Source organism: Barbatula barbatula, assembly GCF_947034865.1.
Source record: "Barbatula barbatula genome assembly, chromosome: 11".
In the NCBI taxonomy this organism is placed as follows: Eukaryota; Metazoa; Chordata; class Actinopteri; order Cypriniformes; family Nemacheilidae; genus Barbatula; species Barbatula barbatula.
In genome coordinates, this window is record NC_136774.1 from 15,049,440 (window position 1) to 15,064,117 (window position 14,678).

General features: G+C 44.6%; 1 protein-coding gene across 1 annotated transcript in view; it reads left to right on the plus strand.

Annotated features, from left to right (window-relative positions):
* Window positions 1–238: 238 nt before the first annotated feature.
* The window catches only part of slc16a1b (solute carrier family 16 member 1b), a 30,341-nt gene continuing 15,901 nt past the window's right edge, over window positions 239–14,678 (plus strand). Inside the window, exon 1 of the mRNA XM_079467163.1 lies at window positions 239–488. The gene's annotated coding sequence lies outside the window, so the exon portion shown is untranslated. The remainder of the gene's footprint in view (window positions 489–14,678) is intronic.

The window sequence follows — 14,678 nt, forward strand, 5'->3', positions numbered from 1 at the left end:
TTATGTAAAGCTAATTCTTGTTAAAAAAAGATAATAACATTTTCTGCTGCCACAGTTGTCAACTGAGGATTTAAGGTAACATCTGTATTGTTTTTAGAGAAATTGGGTTGTAAAATGAACAATGTTTCAGTATTGGACACCACCTTCGTACATAGACAGTGCTGCTTTAGTTAACGAATCGTCTTCCGTTGATTAAAATTAAATTGTTAATATTTTTTGAAGGTCTTAACATCACGTCCTACGTGCTTAGAGTCATGATGCCCTTGTAACTGGAGAGAGTATTACGACAGCGCCACGCAGTACTGCGCATGCGCCGTGGCTTTCACTATCGCAATCGCGCTGTATGATGCAAAACTCACAGTCTAGCCACCACGAGTCCACGGAGCCATTCGGTCAGTGCCCTCGATGCTGCTAACCGAACCGGGACCGCAAATCACAAACGGGAAGAGCATTTTTAAGACCAGAGGAGAGCTGAATGAAATGTGAAGGTACGTTAAGTGTCGAAAGGACGCACACAGGGGTCTTGTGTGAACCACATGGTACCGCTGGAGAGAGAGTGGTCCATTTTGCTGGGCATCTCGCTATCATGATTTAGTGTAAAACGTGTGTTCAAATCGTATTGGTGTGTTCAGTAGTTCTTCACGATCATTTAAATAGCTAGGAAACGATTATTTTGTAATCGGACGTTATTATTATCATCACAGGGTCTCAAAACCCCTTTCTAGACAGCATGGTAGGATGTGAGTGCGCTTTTAGGACCGCGGTCAAGCCAGCCGCAGTTCGAAAATACACGGTCAAGCCAGCCGCAGTTTGATAAATTATGCGCGCATACTTCGTAAACTACGGTAATTTCTAGAAACACCGCTTTTAAAGCTTTATTTAAATGCGGATCGTCTGTGTGTCTCCTCAATATTATATATTGCGTTTTACGTTTAGAATTTCCGTAATTGAAGAACATTTTTATCAGAATGTTTGCTTATGCATGTTGTGAAAGCAATGTCTCCGTCTGCAACTTTTGTTTAACAGTTACTGTTACTGATATTTCCATCAAATAAAACGGGTTAAAATTGTTTTACCTGTAGCCTACTCCTGTGAAATTATTTTTTTAATGTGTATCCTATAGTAAATGTGTTGTTAGTGTCTAAATGATTAGCTACAAAATGCAAATACATTATTTTAATACAGTAACATGAATTTGTACAAGTTTAACTGTGTAATGGCTTTTGAAAGCGTATTATAGCGTTTTGAAAAACCATGCTTTCATACTATAATGACTTATAACTAATGGTAATGGTTTACTGTAGCATTTGGGAGAAATTGTCATTTATCCAATTTAAATGCCTATAGAAACATGATTTCCTATAAGTTTCACAAACGGATGGTCGGATCCTGTAGGGGGCATCCCACACTATATGCACACCATATATGGACTAATTTTACTGTGCCATTTGGGAGAAATTGTCATTTTTCCACTTTAAATGCCTATAGAAAAATGATTTCCAATAAGTTTCACAAACGGATGGTCTCTTCCTCTAGGGGGCATCCCACACTATATATACACCATAAATGGACTAATTTTACTGTAGCATTTCAGAGAAATGGTCATTTTTCCACTTTAAATGCCTATAGAAACATGATTTCCAATAAGTTTCACAAACGGATGGTCTCTTCCTCTAGGGGGCATCCCACACTATATATACACCATAAATGGACTAATTTTACTGTAGCATTTCAGAGAAATGGTCATTTTTCCACTTTAAATGCCTATAGAAACATGATTTCCAATAAGTTTCACAAACGGATGGTCGGATCCTGTAGGGGGCATGCCACACTATATGCACACCATATATGGACTAATTTTACTGTAGCATATGGGAGAAATTGTCATTTTTCCACCTTAAATGCCTATAGAAACATGATTTCCAATAAGTTTCACAAACGGATGGTCGGATCCTGTAGGGGGCATCCCACACTATATGCACACCATATATGGACTAATTTTACTGTAGCATATGGGAGAAATTGTCATTTTTCCTCTTTAAATGCCTATAGAAACATGATTTCCAATAAGTTTCACAAACGGATGGTCTCTTCCTCTAGGGGGCATCCCACACTATATGCACACCATATATGGACTTATTTTACTGTGGCATTTGGGAGAAATTGTCATTTTTCCACTTTAAATGCCTATAGAAACATGATTTCCAATAAGTTTCACAAACGGATGGTCGGATCCTGTAGGGGGCATGCCACACTATATGCACACCATATATGGACTAATTTTACTGTGGCATTTGGGAGAAATTGTCATTTTTCCACTTTAAATGCCTATAGAAAAATGATTTCCAATAAGTTTCACAAACGGATGGTCTCTTCCTCTAGGGGGCATCCCACACTATATATACACCATAAATGGACTAATTTTACTGTAGCATTTCAGAGAAATGGTCATTTTTCCACTTTAAATGCCTATAGAAACATGATTTCCAATAAGTTTCACAAACGGATGGTCGGATCCTGTAGGGGGCATGCCACACTATATGCACACCATATATGGACTAATTTTACTGTAGCATATGGGAGAAATTGTCATTTTTCCACCTTAAATGCCTATAGAAACATGATTTCCAATAAGTTTCACAAACGGATGGTCGGATCCTGTAGGGGGCATCCCACACTATATGCACACCATATATGGACTAATTTTACTGTAGCATATGGGAGAAATTGTCATTTTTCCTCTTTAAATGCCTATAGAAACATGATTTCCAATAAGTTTCACAAACGGATGGTCTCTTCCTCTAGGGGGCATCCCACACTATATGCACACCATATATGGACTTATTTTACTGTGGCATTTGGGAGAAATTGTCATTTTTCCACTTTAAATGCCTATAGAAACATGATTTCCAATAAGTTTCACAAACGGATGGTCGGATCCTGTAGGGGGCATCCCACACTATATGCACACCATATATGGACTAATTTTACTGTGGCATTTGGGAGAAATTGTAATTTTTCCACTTTAAATGCCTATAGAAACATGATTTCTAATAAGTTTCACAAACGGATGGTCTCTTCCTCTAGGGGGCATCCCACACTATATATACACCATATATGGACTAATTTTACTGTAGCATTTGGGAGAAATTGTCATTTTTCCTCTTTAAATGCCTATAGAAACATGATTTCCAATAAGTTTCACAAACGGATGGTCGGATCCTGTAGGGGGCATGCCACACTATATGCACACCATATATGGACTAATTTTACTGTGGCATTTGGGAGAAATTGTCATTTTTCCACTTTAAATGCCTATAGAAACATGATTTCTAATAAGTTTCACAAACGGATGGTCTCTTCCTCTAGGGGGCATCCCACACTATATATACACCATATATGGACTTATTTTACTGTGGCATTTGGGAGAAATTGTCATTTTTCCACTTTAAATGCCTATAGAAACATGATTTCTAATAAGTTTCACAAACGGATGGTCGGATCCTGTAGGGGGCATCCCACACTATATATACACCATATATGTACTAATTTTACTGTAGCATTTGGGAGAAATTGTAATTTTTCCACTTTAAATGCCTATAGAAACATGATTTCCAATAAGTTTCACAAACGGATGGTCGGATCCTGTAGGGGGCATCCCACACTATATGCACACCATATATGGACTAATTTTACTGTAGCATTTGGGAGAAATTGTCATTTTTCCACTTTAAATGCCTATAGAAACATGATTTCCAATAAGTTTCACAAACGGATGGTCGGATCCTGTAGGGGGCATGCCACACTATATGCACACCATATATGGACTAATTTTACTGTGGCATTTGGGAGAAATTGTAATTTTTCCACTTTAAATGCCTATAGAAACATGATTTCTAATAAGTTTCACAAACGGATGGTCTCTTCCTCTAGGGGGCATCCCACACTATATATACACCATATATGGACTAATTTTACTGTAGCATTTGGGAGAAATTGTCATTTTTCCTCTTTAAATGCCTATAGAAACATGATTTCCAATAAGTTTCACAAACGGATGGTCGGATCCTGTAGGGGGCATGCCACACTATATGCACACCATATATGGACTAATTTTACTGTGGCATTTGGGAGAAATTGTCATTTTTCCACTTTAAATGCCTATAGAAACATGATTTCTAATAAGTTTCACAAACGGATGGTCTCTTCCTCTAGGGGGCATCCCACACTATATATACACCATATATGGACTTATTTTACTGTGGCATTTGGGAGAAATTGTCATTTTTCCACTTTAAATGCCTATAGAAACATGATTTCTAATAAGTTTCACAAACGGATGGTCGGATCCTGTAGGGGGCATCCCACACTATATATACACCATATATGTACTAATTTTACTGTAGCATTTGGGAGAAATTGTAATTTTTCCACTTTAAATGCCTATAGAAACATGATTTCCAATAAGTTTCACAAACGGATGGTCGGATCCTGTAGGGGGCATCCCACACTATATGCACACCATATATGGACTAATTTTACTGTAGCATTTGGGAGAAATTGTCATTTTTCCACTTTAAATGCCTATAGAAACATGATTTCTAATAAGTTTCACAAACGGATGGTCGGACTCTGTAGGGGGCATCCCACACTATATGCACACCATATATGGACTAATTTTACTGTGGCATTTGGGAGAAATTGTCATTTTTCCACTTTAAATGCCTATAGAAACATGATTTCCAATAAGTTTCACAAACGGATGGTCTCTTCCTCTAGGGGGCATCCCACACTATATGCACACCATATATGGATTTATTTTACTGTGGCATTTGGGAGAAATTGTCATTTTTCCACTTTAAATGCCTATAGAAACATGATTTCCAATAAGTTTCACAAACGGATGGTCGGATCCTGTAGGGGGCATGCCACACTATATGCACACCATATATGGACTCATTTTACTGTAGCATTTCGGAGAAATTGTCATTTTTCCACTTTAAATGCCTATAGAAACATGATTTCTAATAAGTTTCACAAACGGATGGTCGGATCCTGTAGGGGGCATCCCATACTATATGCACACCATATATGGACTCATTTTACTGTAACATTTGGGAGAAATGGTCATTTTTCCACTTTAAATGCCTATAGAAACACGATTTCTAATAAGTTTCAAAAACGGATGGCCAAAATTGTCATTTTTCTGCTTCAAAAGTTATAGACACATTAATTATAAACTGAAAGGTACATTCTCTGAAGAAATTGTAAAGTGGTGCTAATGTGGCAAAATGCTGGTGTTGGGCTAGGGGGATGACCATTCAAACCACTAGTGAAACAGCCAACCCCCATGTCTCTACGATGTTCTGATGCAAAGATGAAGGTTTTGCTATTGGCCCTAACAGTTGCTAAGCTAAGCTGTTTGGTTGCCATGGGCGTGGCTTGGCATTAAACAATTTATAAAACTCTGAGGTATAAGTGAAATTAACCAACTCCCATGTCTCTACGATGTTCTGATGCAGAGATATACATCTTGTAAAATAAGTAAACCTATTTGGTTGCAATGGGCGTGGCTTAAAAGCTCCACAATGATCCTGTGACAGACCAATTGAATGCCTGAGTCAAATGAGACCACCCCCTTGTCTCTACGACACTGTGTGGACAAGATATCAATGTGGGCCATTTATAATGGAAGTCTATAGGATCGGTTGCTAAGTCCATGTAAATGGTTACTATGGGCGTGGCGTCATATCTTTTTGAAGTTCCTGGGATGCTGATTCGTTGCCTGGTACTGCTAAGTTATATCATGCGGGACATTTTAACTCCTTATATGGGCATCCATTATAGTCAGTGGGGCTTTTTGGGGGGGCTCCTACACCCCAGGGGTGCAACTTACACCCCATTGTGAGGTATGTTCTTAAAGGGCCTGCCAGCCTCTTCAAATGTCGTTACCAGCATGTATCTCAACGAAATTCTCACTCGGAGCTACGACCCGCCGAAATTTGTCGTAACGTTAAGTCAATGGGATTTTTGGGGCGAGTTTTTGCCCCCCTATCATACCCCCTACGCCTGATCGCTTATAAAAGTCATAGCTCACCATTCCTCAATAAGCTAGACGATTCGTTACGACTAGTTACGGGCTGAAAAAAAATGTCACAATAATAATTATTTGTGCATATAGTGTGGAATGCCCCCTACAGGAAGAGACCATCTGTTTGTGAAACTTATTAGAAATCATGTTTCTATAGGCATTTAAATTGGGGAAATCGCAATTTCTCCCATATGCTACAGTAAAATGAGTCCATATATGTTGTGTATATAGTGTGGGATGCCCCCTACAGGAAGAGACCATCTGTTTGTGAAACTTATTAGAAATCATGTTTCTATAGGCATTTAAATTGGGGAAATCGCAATTTCTCCCATATGCTACAGTAAAATGAGTCCATATATGGTGTATATATAGTGTGGGATGCCCCCTACAGAGTCCGACCATCCGTTTGTGAAACTTATTAGAAATCATGTTTCTATAGGCATTTAAATTGGGGAAATCGCAATTTCTCCCAAATGCTACAGTAAAATGAGTCCATATATGGTGTGCATATAGTGTGGGATGCCCCCTACAGGATCCGACCATCCGTTTGTGAAACTTATTGGAAATCATCTTTCTATAGGCATTTAAAGTGGAAAAATTACAATTTCTCTCAAATGCTACAGTAAAATGAGACCATATATGGTGTGCATATAGTGTGGGATCCCCCCAACAGAGTCCGACCATCCGTTTGTGAAACTTATTAGAAATCATGTTTCTATAGGCATTTAAAGAGGAAAAATGACAATTTCTCCGAAATGCTACAGTAAAATGAGTCCATATATGGTGGGCATTTTGTGTGGGATGCCCCCAACAGAGTCCGACCATCCGTTTGTGAAACTTAGAAATCATGTTTCTATAGGCATTTAAGGTGGAAAAATGACCATTTCTCCCAAATGCTACAGTAGAATGAGTCCATATATGGTGTGCATATACTGTGGGATGCCCCCTACAGGAAGAGAACATCCGTTCCCCTTCAGTCGGTCTCTCGACGTTGTGAGAGACTGACTGGGGTTTGATCCTGAGAACCTACCCTCTCCGAGATAATTAATTAAAAAACGCCAATGGGCTTGGCGAATGGCACGCGCACGCCAGTCTCCGCCCCGTGCATACGGGTATAAAGGAAGATGGCGGCGGTCATTCACTTATCCTTTGTTCTTCGGAACCTGTGTGTTTCTTTATGCAACGCACTTTTACTCGACTTCGAGAAAACTTTTCCTGCTGGATTTACGACGCGGAGCAGCGGACTTCTCCTTTCGTGGACTTCCCCTGGGCGTTTCGGCAGAAGGCTACAGACCTTAGAGGTAAGTCCCTCCGGCTACGAGTATGTCTCGTAGCTGTGTCCTCGGATGCGACAGACTCATCCCGGAGTCTGACGGCCATGACACCTGCGTCACTAGCTTGGGGCTCAAGCATGCTGAGGCAGGTTTCACTGATTCGGCATGTTCCGTGTGTGCGGACATGGCAATCAGGGTGTTGCGGTCACGGTTGGCTACGTTCTTTTCGAGCGCTGCCACCACCCCGTCTGCTTCCCAGGCGTCTTCAGCCGCTGTTTCGGCGCGGTTGATCGCTTTGGCGAGCGGCGGGGGTGATTTGGGGATTCCTATGGATGTCGCTCCGTCAGCAACATGCTCGCGGACCATCCATACCCCTGCACGCTCACCAGGTTTGTCCCCTATGAGCGGCAGACAGCCGTCTCATAGCGGAAAGACTACGTATAGGGATGATGACTCCATTTCTGTCGCTGCATCGGACAGCTGCCTGCTGGCATCTGATGCGGAAGATTCCTCTGACCTCCTGTCGTCGGGCAGTCGAGTACCAGAGGAGACGGACGCAGAGATGTCGGCCATGCTCTCTCGGGCAGCCGCGTGCATCGGGTTGCAGTGTGTGGCTCCACCCTCCCCGAAACGCTCGCGGCTGGATGCATGGTTTCTGGGATCGGGGCGTGGTCAAAAGCCGCGCCCCGCCCCGGTGCCGTTCTTCCCGGAAGTGCATGAAGAACTCTCCAAGTCCTGGAATGCGCCCTTTTCGGCGCGTATCAGGCAGGAGGGTTCGGCGGCTGTGGCTTCCCTGGACGGAGGAGCGGCTAGAGGCTATGTCGACGTTCCCCGGGTGGAGTGTGCGGTCGCGGGCCACTTGTGCCCGCAGACGGCTGCCACCTGGAGGGGTCGACCTAGACTCCCGTCCAGAGCATGTAAGCTCTCTTCGACACTCGTGTCGAAGGCTTACAGTGCTGCTGGACAAGCCGCTTCTGCACTCCACGCTATGGCAGTCCTCCAGGTCTTTCAGGCGAAAGTCCTGAAGGACTTGGACGGCGGGAAGCCCGACCCAACTCGCATGAGTGAATTGCGCACTGCCACAGACCTCGCGCTACGGGCGACGAAGGCCACGGCGGGCGCCCTGGGTCGGTCGATGTCCACAATGGTGGTCCAGGAAAGGCATCTGTGGCTTAACCTTGCGCAGATGAGCGACGCCCAGAAGGCTCGCCTTCTAGACGCGCCCATCTCGCAAGCCGGGCTGTTTGGTGATACCGTGGAGGACGTAGCGCAGCAGTTCTCCACGGTTCAGAAGCAGACCGAGGCGATTAAGCAGATCCTGCCGCGCCGCGACGTGGCCACCAGCAGGTCGTCACGTTCTCGGCCGCAGTCTGCTTCCCAACAGCCCCGCCCTCCAACGGTGGCACCTCCGGTTCCAGGACCCTCCCATAGGACGACCCGCCAGAGACGTCGAGCCCCGCGGAAGAAGGCATCTGTCCCCCGTCAGCAGTCCGCCAAGAGCGCTGCTAAGCGGCCCTGACGGGACGAACCTAGGGGAAGTTTCATTGGGTCCAATCCCGGCCTTTCCAACGCTGGATCGGGGAAGGACGCTGCCTGCCGCGTCTCCATCAAGTCCGGGCCCTTTTCAGGGCCCGGCACCCACTTACTCACAAAGAGAGATATTTCCCCTGGGTTTTCCTCCACAGCACTCTCGTCCGGACGGTGTCTTGGATGGATCGGGCCGCCGACTGCAATCTCCCCCGGATGTTGCGTCAGGCCGCCGGAAGCAGGTAAAACTACAGAGCCGTCAGCCTCCCAGGGGGTCCCCCCTTTGCGAGGTGACCGCACTGTCAGCCACCGAACCAGCCTTCCCCGGCACGGTGAAGCAGATTGTCCCTCTGGTCCCACTGTCGCGGTTCTTGGACGCTTGGCAGCGCACCAGCCCGTCACACTGGATAGAGAGGACAGTCCGTCTCGGTTACTCGATCCAATTCGCCAGGCGCCCCCCCAAGTTTCGGGGCATTCTGTACACCTCGGTGCGAGGAGAGAATGCTTCCGTGCTTCGGGAGGAGGTTGCCGCCCTTCTGGCGAAGGGTGCGGTCGAACCCGTCCCTATAACCGAGATGTCGTCCGGGTTTTACAGCCTGTACTTCATCGTGCCCAAAAAGGGCGGGGGGCTGCGGCCCATATTGGATCTGCGTCGCCTGAACAAACACCTGCACAGGCTGCCGTTCAGAATGCTGACGCAGAGACGCATCCTGGGTTCGGTACGTCACCAGGATTGGTTCGTGGCAATCGACCTGAAGGACGCGTACTTTCACGTCTCTATTCTTCCCCGACACCGACCGTTCCTACGGTTCGCGTTCGAGGGAAGGGCGTATCAGTACAGGGTCCTGCCATTCGGTCTGGCCCTGTCTCCACGGGTTTTTTCCAAACTAGTGGAGGCTGCCTTAGCTCCTGTCAGGGAGCAAGGCGTGCGAGTGCTAAACTATCTCGACGACTGGCTTATCTTGGCAAACTCGCGAGATGTGTTGTGCACGCACAGGGACCTTGTGCTTCGGCACCTAGACCGTCTAGGCCTCCGGGTCAACCAGGAGAAGAGCAAGCTCTCCCCCGCGCAGAGCACCTCTTACCTCGGTATGGAACTAGACTCTGTCCGTATGACAGCACGTCTCACCAACGAGCGTGCACAGTCAGTGCTGCGCTGTCTGAGGTTGATCAGTCAGCATCCCTCGACATCGCTGAAGATTTTTCAGAGGCTCCTGGGGCACATGGCGTCCTCGACGGGGGTAATCCCTCTCGGGTTGATGCACATGCGGCCGCTTCAGCACTGGCTACAGAGTCGGGTTCCCTGGACGGCGTGGCACGCCGGCACCAGGCGGATTACGGTAACGCCGCAGTGCCTTCGCACTCTCTTACCCTGGTCAGACTTGACCTTTCTCCGGGCGGGGGTCCCGCTCGGACAGGTTTCGAGGCGTGTCGTAGTAACGACAGACGCCTCCCTGCAAGGGTGGGGTGCGGTGTGCAACGGGCACGCAGTATCGGGTCACTGGACGGGTCCCCGACTGCGGTGGCATATCAACTGCCTAGAGTTGCTAGCAGTCCATCTGGCACTGAGGAGGCTCCAGCCCCTCGTGCAGGACAAACACGTGTTAGTCCGGTCGGACAGCACGACTGCTGTGGCGTACATCAATCATCAGGGCGGCATACGCTCACGGCAGTTGTCGCAACTCGCCCGACGCCTCCTCCTCTGGAGTCAGCAGGTGACGAAGTCCCTGCGGGCCACGTTTCTCCCGGGATACCTAAACCAGGCAGCCGATGCGCTCTATCGTCAGGGCATTCCCCGCGGAGAATGGCGGCTCCATCCCCGCGCAGTCCAGCTCATATGGGAGCGGTTCGGTCAAGCACAGGTGGACCTGTTTGCCTGCCCGTACTCCACCCATTGCCCGCTCTGGTACTCCCTGACCGAGGGTCCCCTCGGCACGGATGCCTTAGCACACAGCTGGCCGCGAGACAAGCGGAAGTACGCCTTCCCCCCAGTGAGCCTCCTTGCACAGGTCCTGTGCAAGGTCAGGGAAGAGGGGCATCAGGTTCTGGTAGTGGCGCCATACTGGCCCACCCAGACCTGGCTCTCGGATCTGGTAGATCTGACGACGGCCCCCCCCTGGCCCATTCCCCTGTCGAAGGACCTGTTGTCGCAGGGGAAGGGCACGGTTTGGCACCCCAACCCAGGCCTCTGGAGACTCCATGCCTGGCCCCTGGACGGGACGAGGAGACCCTAGGGGGCTTGTCGGTAGCGGTCCGGGAGACTGTTCTACAGGCTAGAGCCCCTGCCACTATCATGTTTCTATAGGCATTTAAAGAGGAAAAATGACAATTTCTCCCAAATGCTACAGTAAAATGAGTCCATATATGGTGTATATATAGTGTGGGATGCCCCCTACAGGATCCGACCATCCGTTTGTGAAACTTATTGGAAATCATGTTTCTATAGGCATTTAAAGAGGAAAAATGACAATTTCTCTGAAATGCTACAGTAAAATTAGTCCATTTATGGTGTATATATAGTGTGGGATGCCCCCTACAGGATCCGACCATCCGTTTGTGAAACTTATTGGAAATCATGTTTCTATAGGCATTTAAAGAGGAAAAATGACAATTTCTCCCATATGCTACAGTAAAATGAGTCCATATATGTTGTGTATATAGTGTGGGATGCCCCCTACAGGAAGAGACCATCTGTTTGTGAAACTTATTAGAAATCATGTTTCTATAGGCATTTAAATTGGGGAAATCGCAATTTCTCCCATATGCTACAGTAAAATGAGTCCATATATGTTGTGTATATAGTGTGGGATGCCCCCTACAGAGTCCCGACCATCCGTTTGTGAAACTTATTAGAAATCATGTTGCTATAGGCATTTAAATTGGGGAAATCGCAATTTCTCCCAAATGCTACAGTAAAATGAGTCCATATATGGTGTGCATATAGTGTGGGATGCCCCCTACAGGATCCGACCATCCGTTTCTGAAACTTATTGGAAATCATCTTTCTATAGGCATTTAAAGTGGAAAAATTACAATTTCTCTCAAATGCTACAGTAAAATGAGACCATATATGGTGTGCATATAGTGTGGGATGCCCCCCAACAGAGTCCGACCATCCGTTTGTGAAACTTATTAGAAATCATGTTTCTATAGGCATTTAAAGAGGAAAAATGACAATTTCTCTGAAATGCTACAGTAAAATTAGTCCATTTATGGTGTATATATAGTGTGGCATGCCCCCTAGAGGAAGAGACCATCCGTTTGTGAAACTTATTGGAAATCATGTTTCTATAGGCATTTAAAGAGGAAAAATGACAATTTCTCCCATATGCTACAGTAAAATGAGTCCATATATGGTGTGCATATAGTATGGGATGCCCCTTAGAGGAACCGACCATCCGTTTGTGAAACTTATTGGAAATCATGTTTTTATAGGCATTTAAAGAGGAAAAATGACAATTTCTCTGAAATGCTACAGTAAAATTAGTCCATATATGGTGTGCATATAGTGTGGGATGCCACCTACAGGAAGAGACCATCCGTTTGTGAAACTTATTAGAAATCGTGTATTAAAACCACTAAACTTGTTTTGAACAAATAAAAATCATGTTAATTGTCGTAGGAGTATAGATATTAGACAAATAATTGAATTGGATAAACTGTTTTATATGCAGGACAAAGGTCTATAATAATAGGCTAGTTTTAGACGGAGACATTGTTTTTGCAATAAAGTACTTTAGCTTACAGAAATTATAATGCAAACATTCGGAAAAAAATACATAAATTACTACAAAAACGACATATTCTAAACGTAAAACGCAATGTATAATATTGAGGAGACACACAGACGATCCGCATTTAAATAAAGCTTTAAAAGCGGTGTTTCTAGAAATTACCGTAGTTTACGAAGTATGCGCGCATAATTAATCAAACTGCGGCTGGCTTGACCGTGTATTTTCGAACTGCGGCTGGCTTGACCGCGGTCTTTTAGGGCAAGATGAACGTGGTCTTATTCGGCGTCTCACCAAGATTCTCTCTACTGAAGATTAAGACACTTTCTGAGTGGTCCATTGTTGTTGGGGTCTGATAAACATCTGACTAAATATATCAGGTAGAGGCGTTATGAGCTTTTATTTTATACCGAGGTTATATGTAGGTCGCAAAGTCCGCGCTCTCGTTAAACTAAACGGCCCCATACCTGTTTGTGCTGGCGTGAGACGTTTTAGAAGATAACTGGATTGCGTATCCAAGCATATAACATGGTTTTATTATCGTGTTATTTCCGTGTGTCCCTCTTAATCATATCAGTAGTGTGAATTCCAGAGTTCCTCTGGTGCAATTTCATCTTTTACTCATGCTCCCGTTTACAAGTTAATGATCTCCCATCGTCCGTCTTTGTTTCTCGTTCTTCATTTGTATTTAATATTGTGCGAGTTGTTCTTTGCTAGAAGTGAGTTTGTGGCTGAATTGCGTGATCAAAACTGGTTTGAAACAGATTAAAGCTTTAAAAAAGAACAAATGGTGAGTTTGTGGAGTAGTATTGGGGTCAGCAATTCTAACGTCCGCTGCGGCTGAGGTCACGTGAGGCCAATCATAGTACAGGGCTGAAGTTATTTATTTTGTGTATGAATGTATGCATTAATTCATTTTGTGATCTTGCCAAATTGGCACCATCTAGTTCATTGTTTTTTATTACACTGTGAAAGGGTATATATATTGTAACATTTACACCAAATATGATTTGGGAGGTTTATATGTATACCTGCATGTTGAGTACCCGGTAGCCATGGCAGTTATGTTGTGTGCTATGTTTCCATGTATGAGGTGGAGGTTGAATTCTAGCGAGGTCATTCTATTGTTGGCTTTGTATAAATGCCAAAAGTTCATTGTTGCATGTTCGACTGCACTCGCTCATTGGATGCTTCAGTCTGTTCAAATGGCGATGATGTAAAGTGTTTGCCATAGTGCGAGTTGGGTAATACTGATTATATTTACCGAAGCTTGAAACGTGAAGATACTTCAAAACTTGTGTTAAAATGTAAAAACATACAAAACTCACACATTTCAGACAAGGATATAACATATGTCATCGTGTACAGACCTTTATGTTGACTTCTTGAAGAAAAGGAAGACTGACTTTGTACTAGACACTCTTTTTAATGCAGTTACAATGAATGGTAGTTTTGGAAATTGAAGTTGGCATGACTCAGCACAATGTATACAATGAATGGGTGCTCCAGTATTCAAGCTTGAAATAGAAGAACAATGGTACCATTTAAGGTCTGAAGGCCAATTATGCTAAATTGTAGGTGTAGGTAAGTCATGATGATAGCTTTGAGGGACACGCAGACTAAATCTGTCATTTCGTCACTGCCCGATACCCACTCTAAGGTTCATAATATCTGATTCTTTCATGTGAGATATTTTCAGTCAATAATATATTTGGTAGAAGTGTTATTAATGATTCAGCAGTCGCACAGAATGTGAGAACCAGATCAAGCGCTCGCTGAATTATCTTGTCATGTTGTTAACAGCTCCACTGGAGTCTTACTCTGATTATGCTCAATAAGCTGATAACGTGTAAGTCATGTAAACGGTTTTCTTTTATCAGGGAAAGCTCATAAATAGCATAAGCAGAACCCGCTCGGAAGAGGTCATCTTTTGCCCATTAATCCGATTTTGCACTGTATGTAAAACGCCTTTACCTGTTTTCTCTCGGTTTTGCCCACTCCCCCTCTCTTCTTCTCACACAGCATTCGCGCCCATTTTAGTTGCATTTTTCAAAA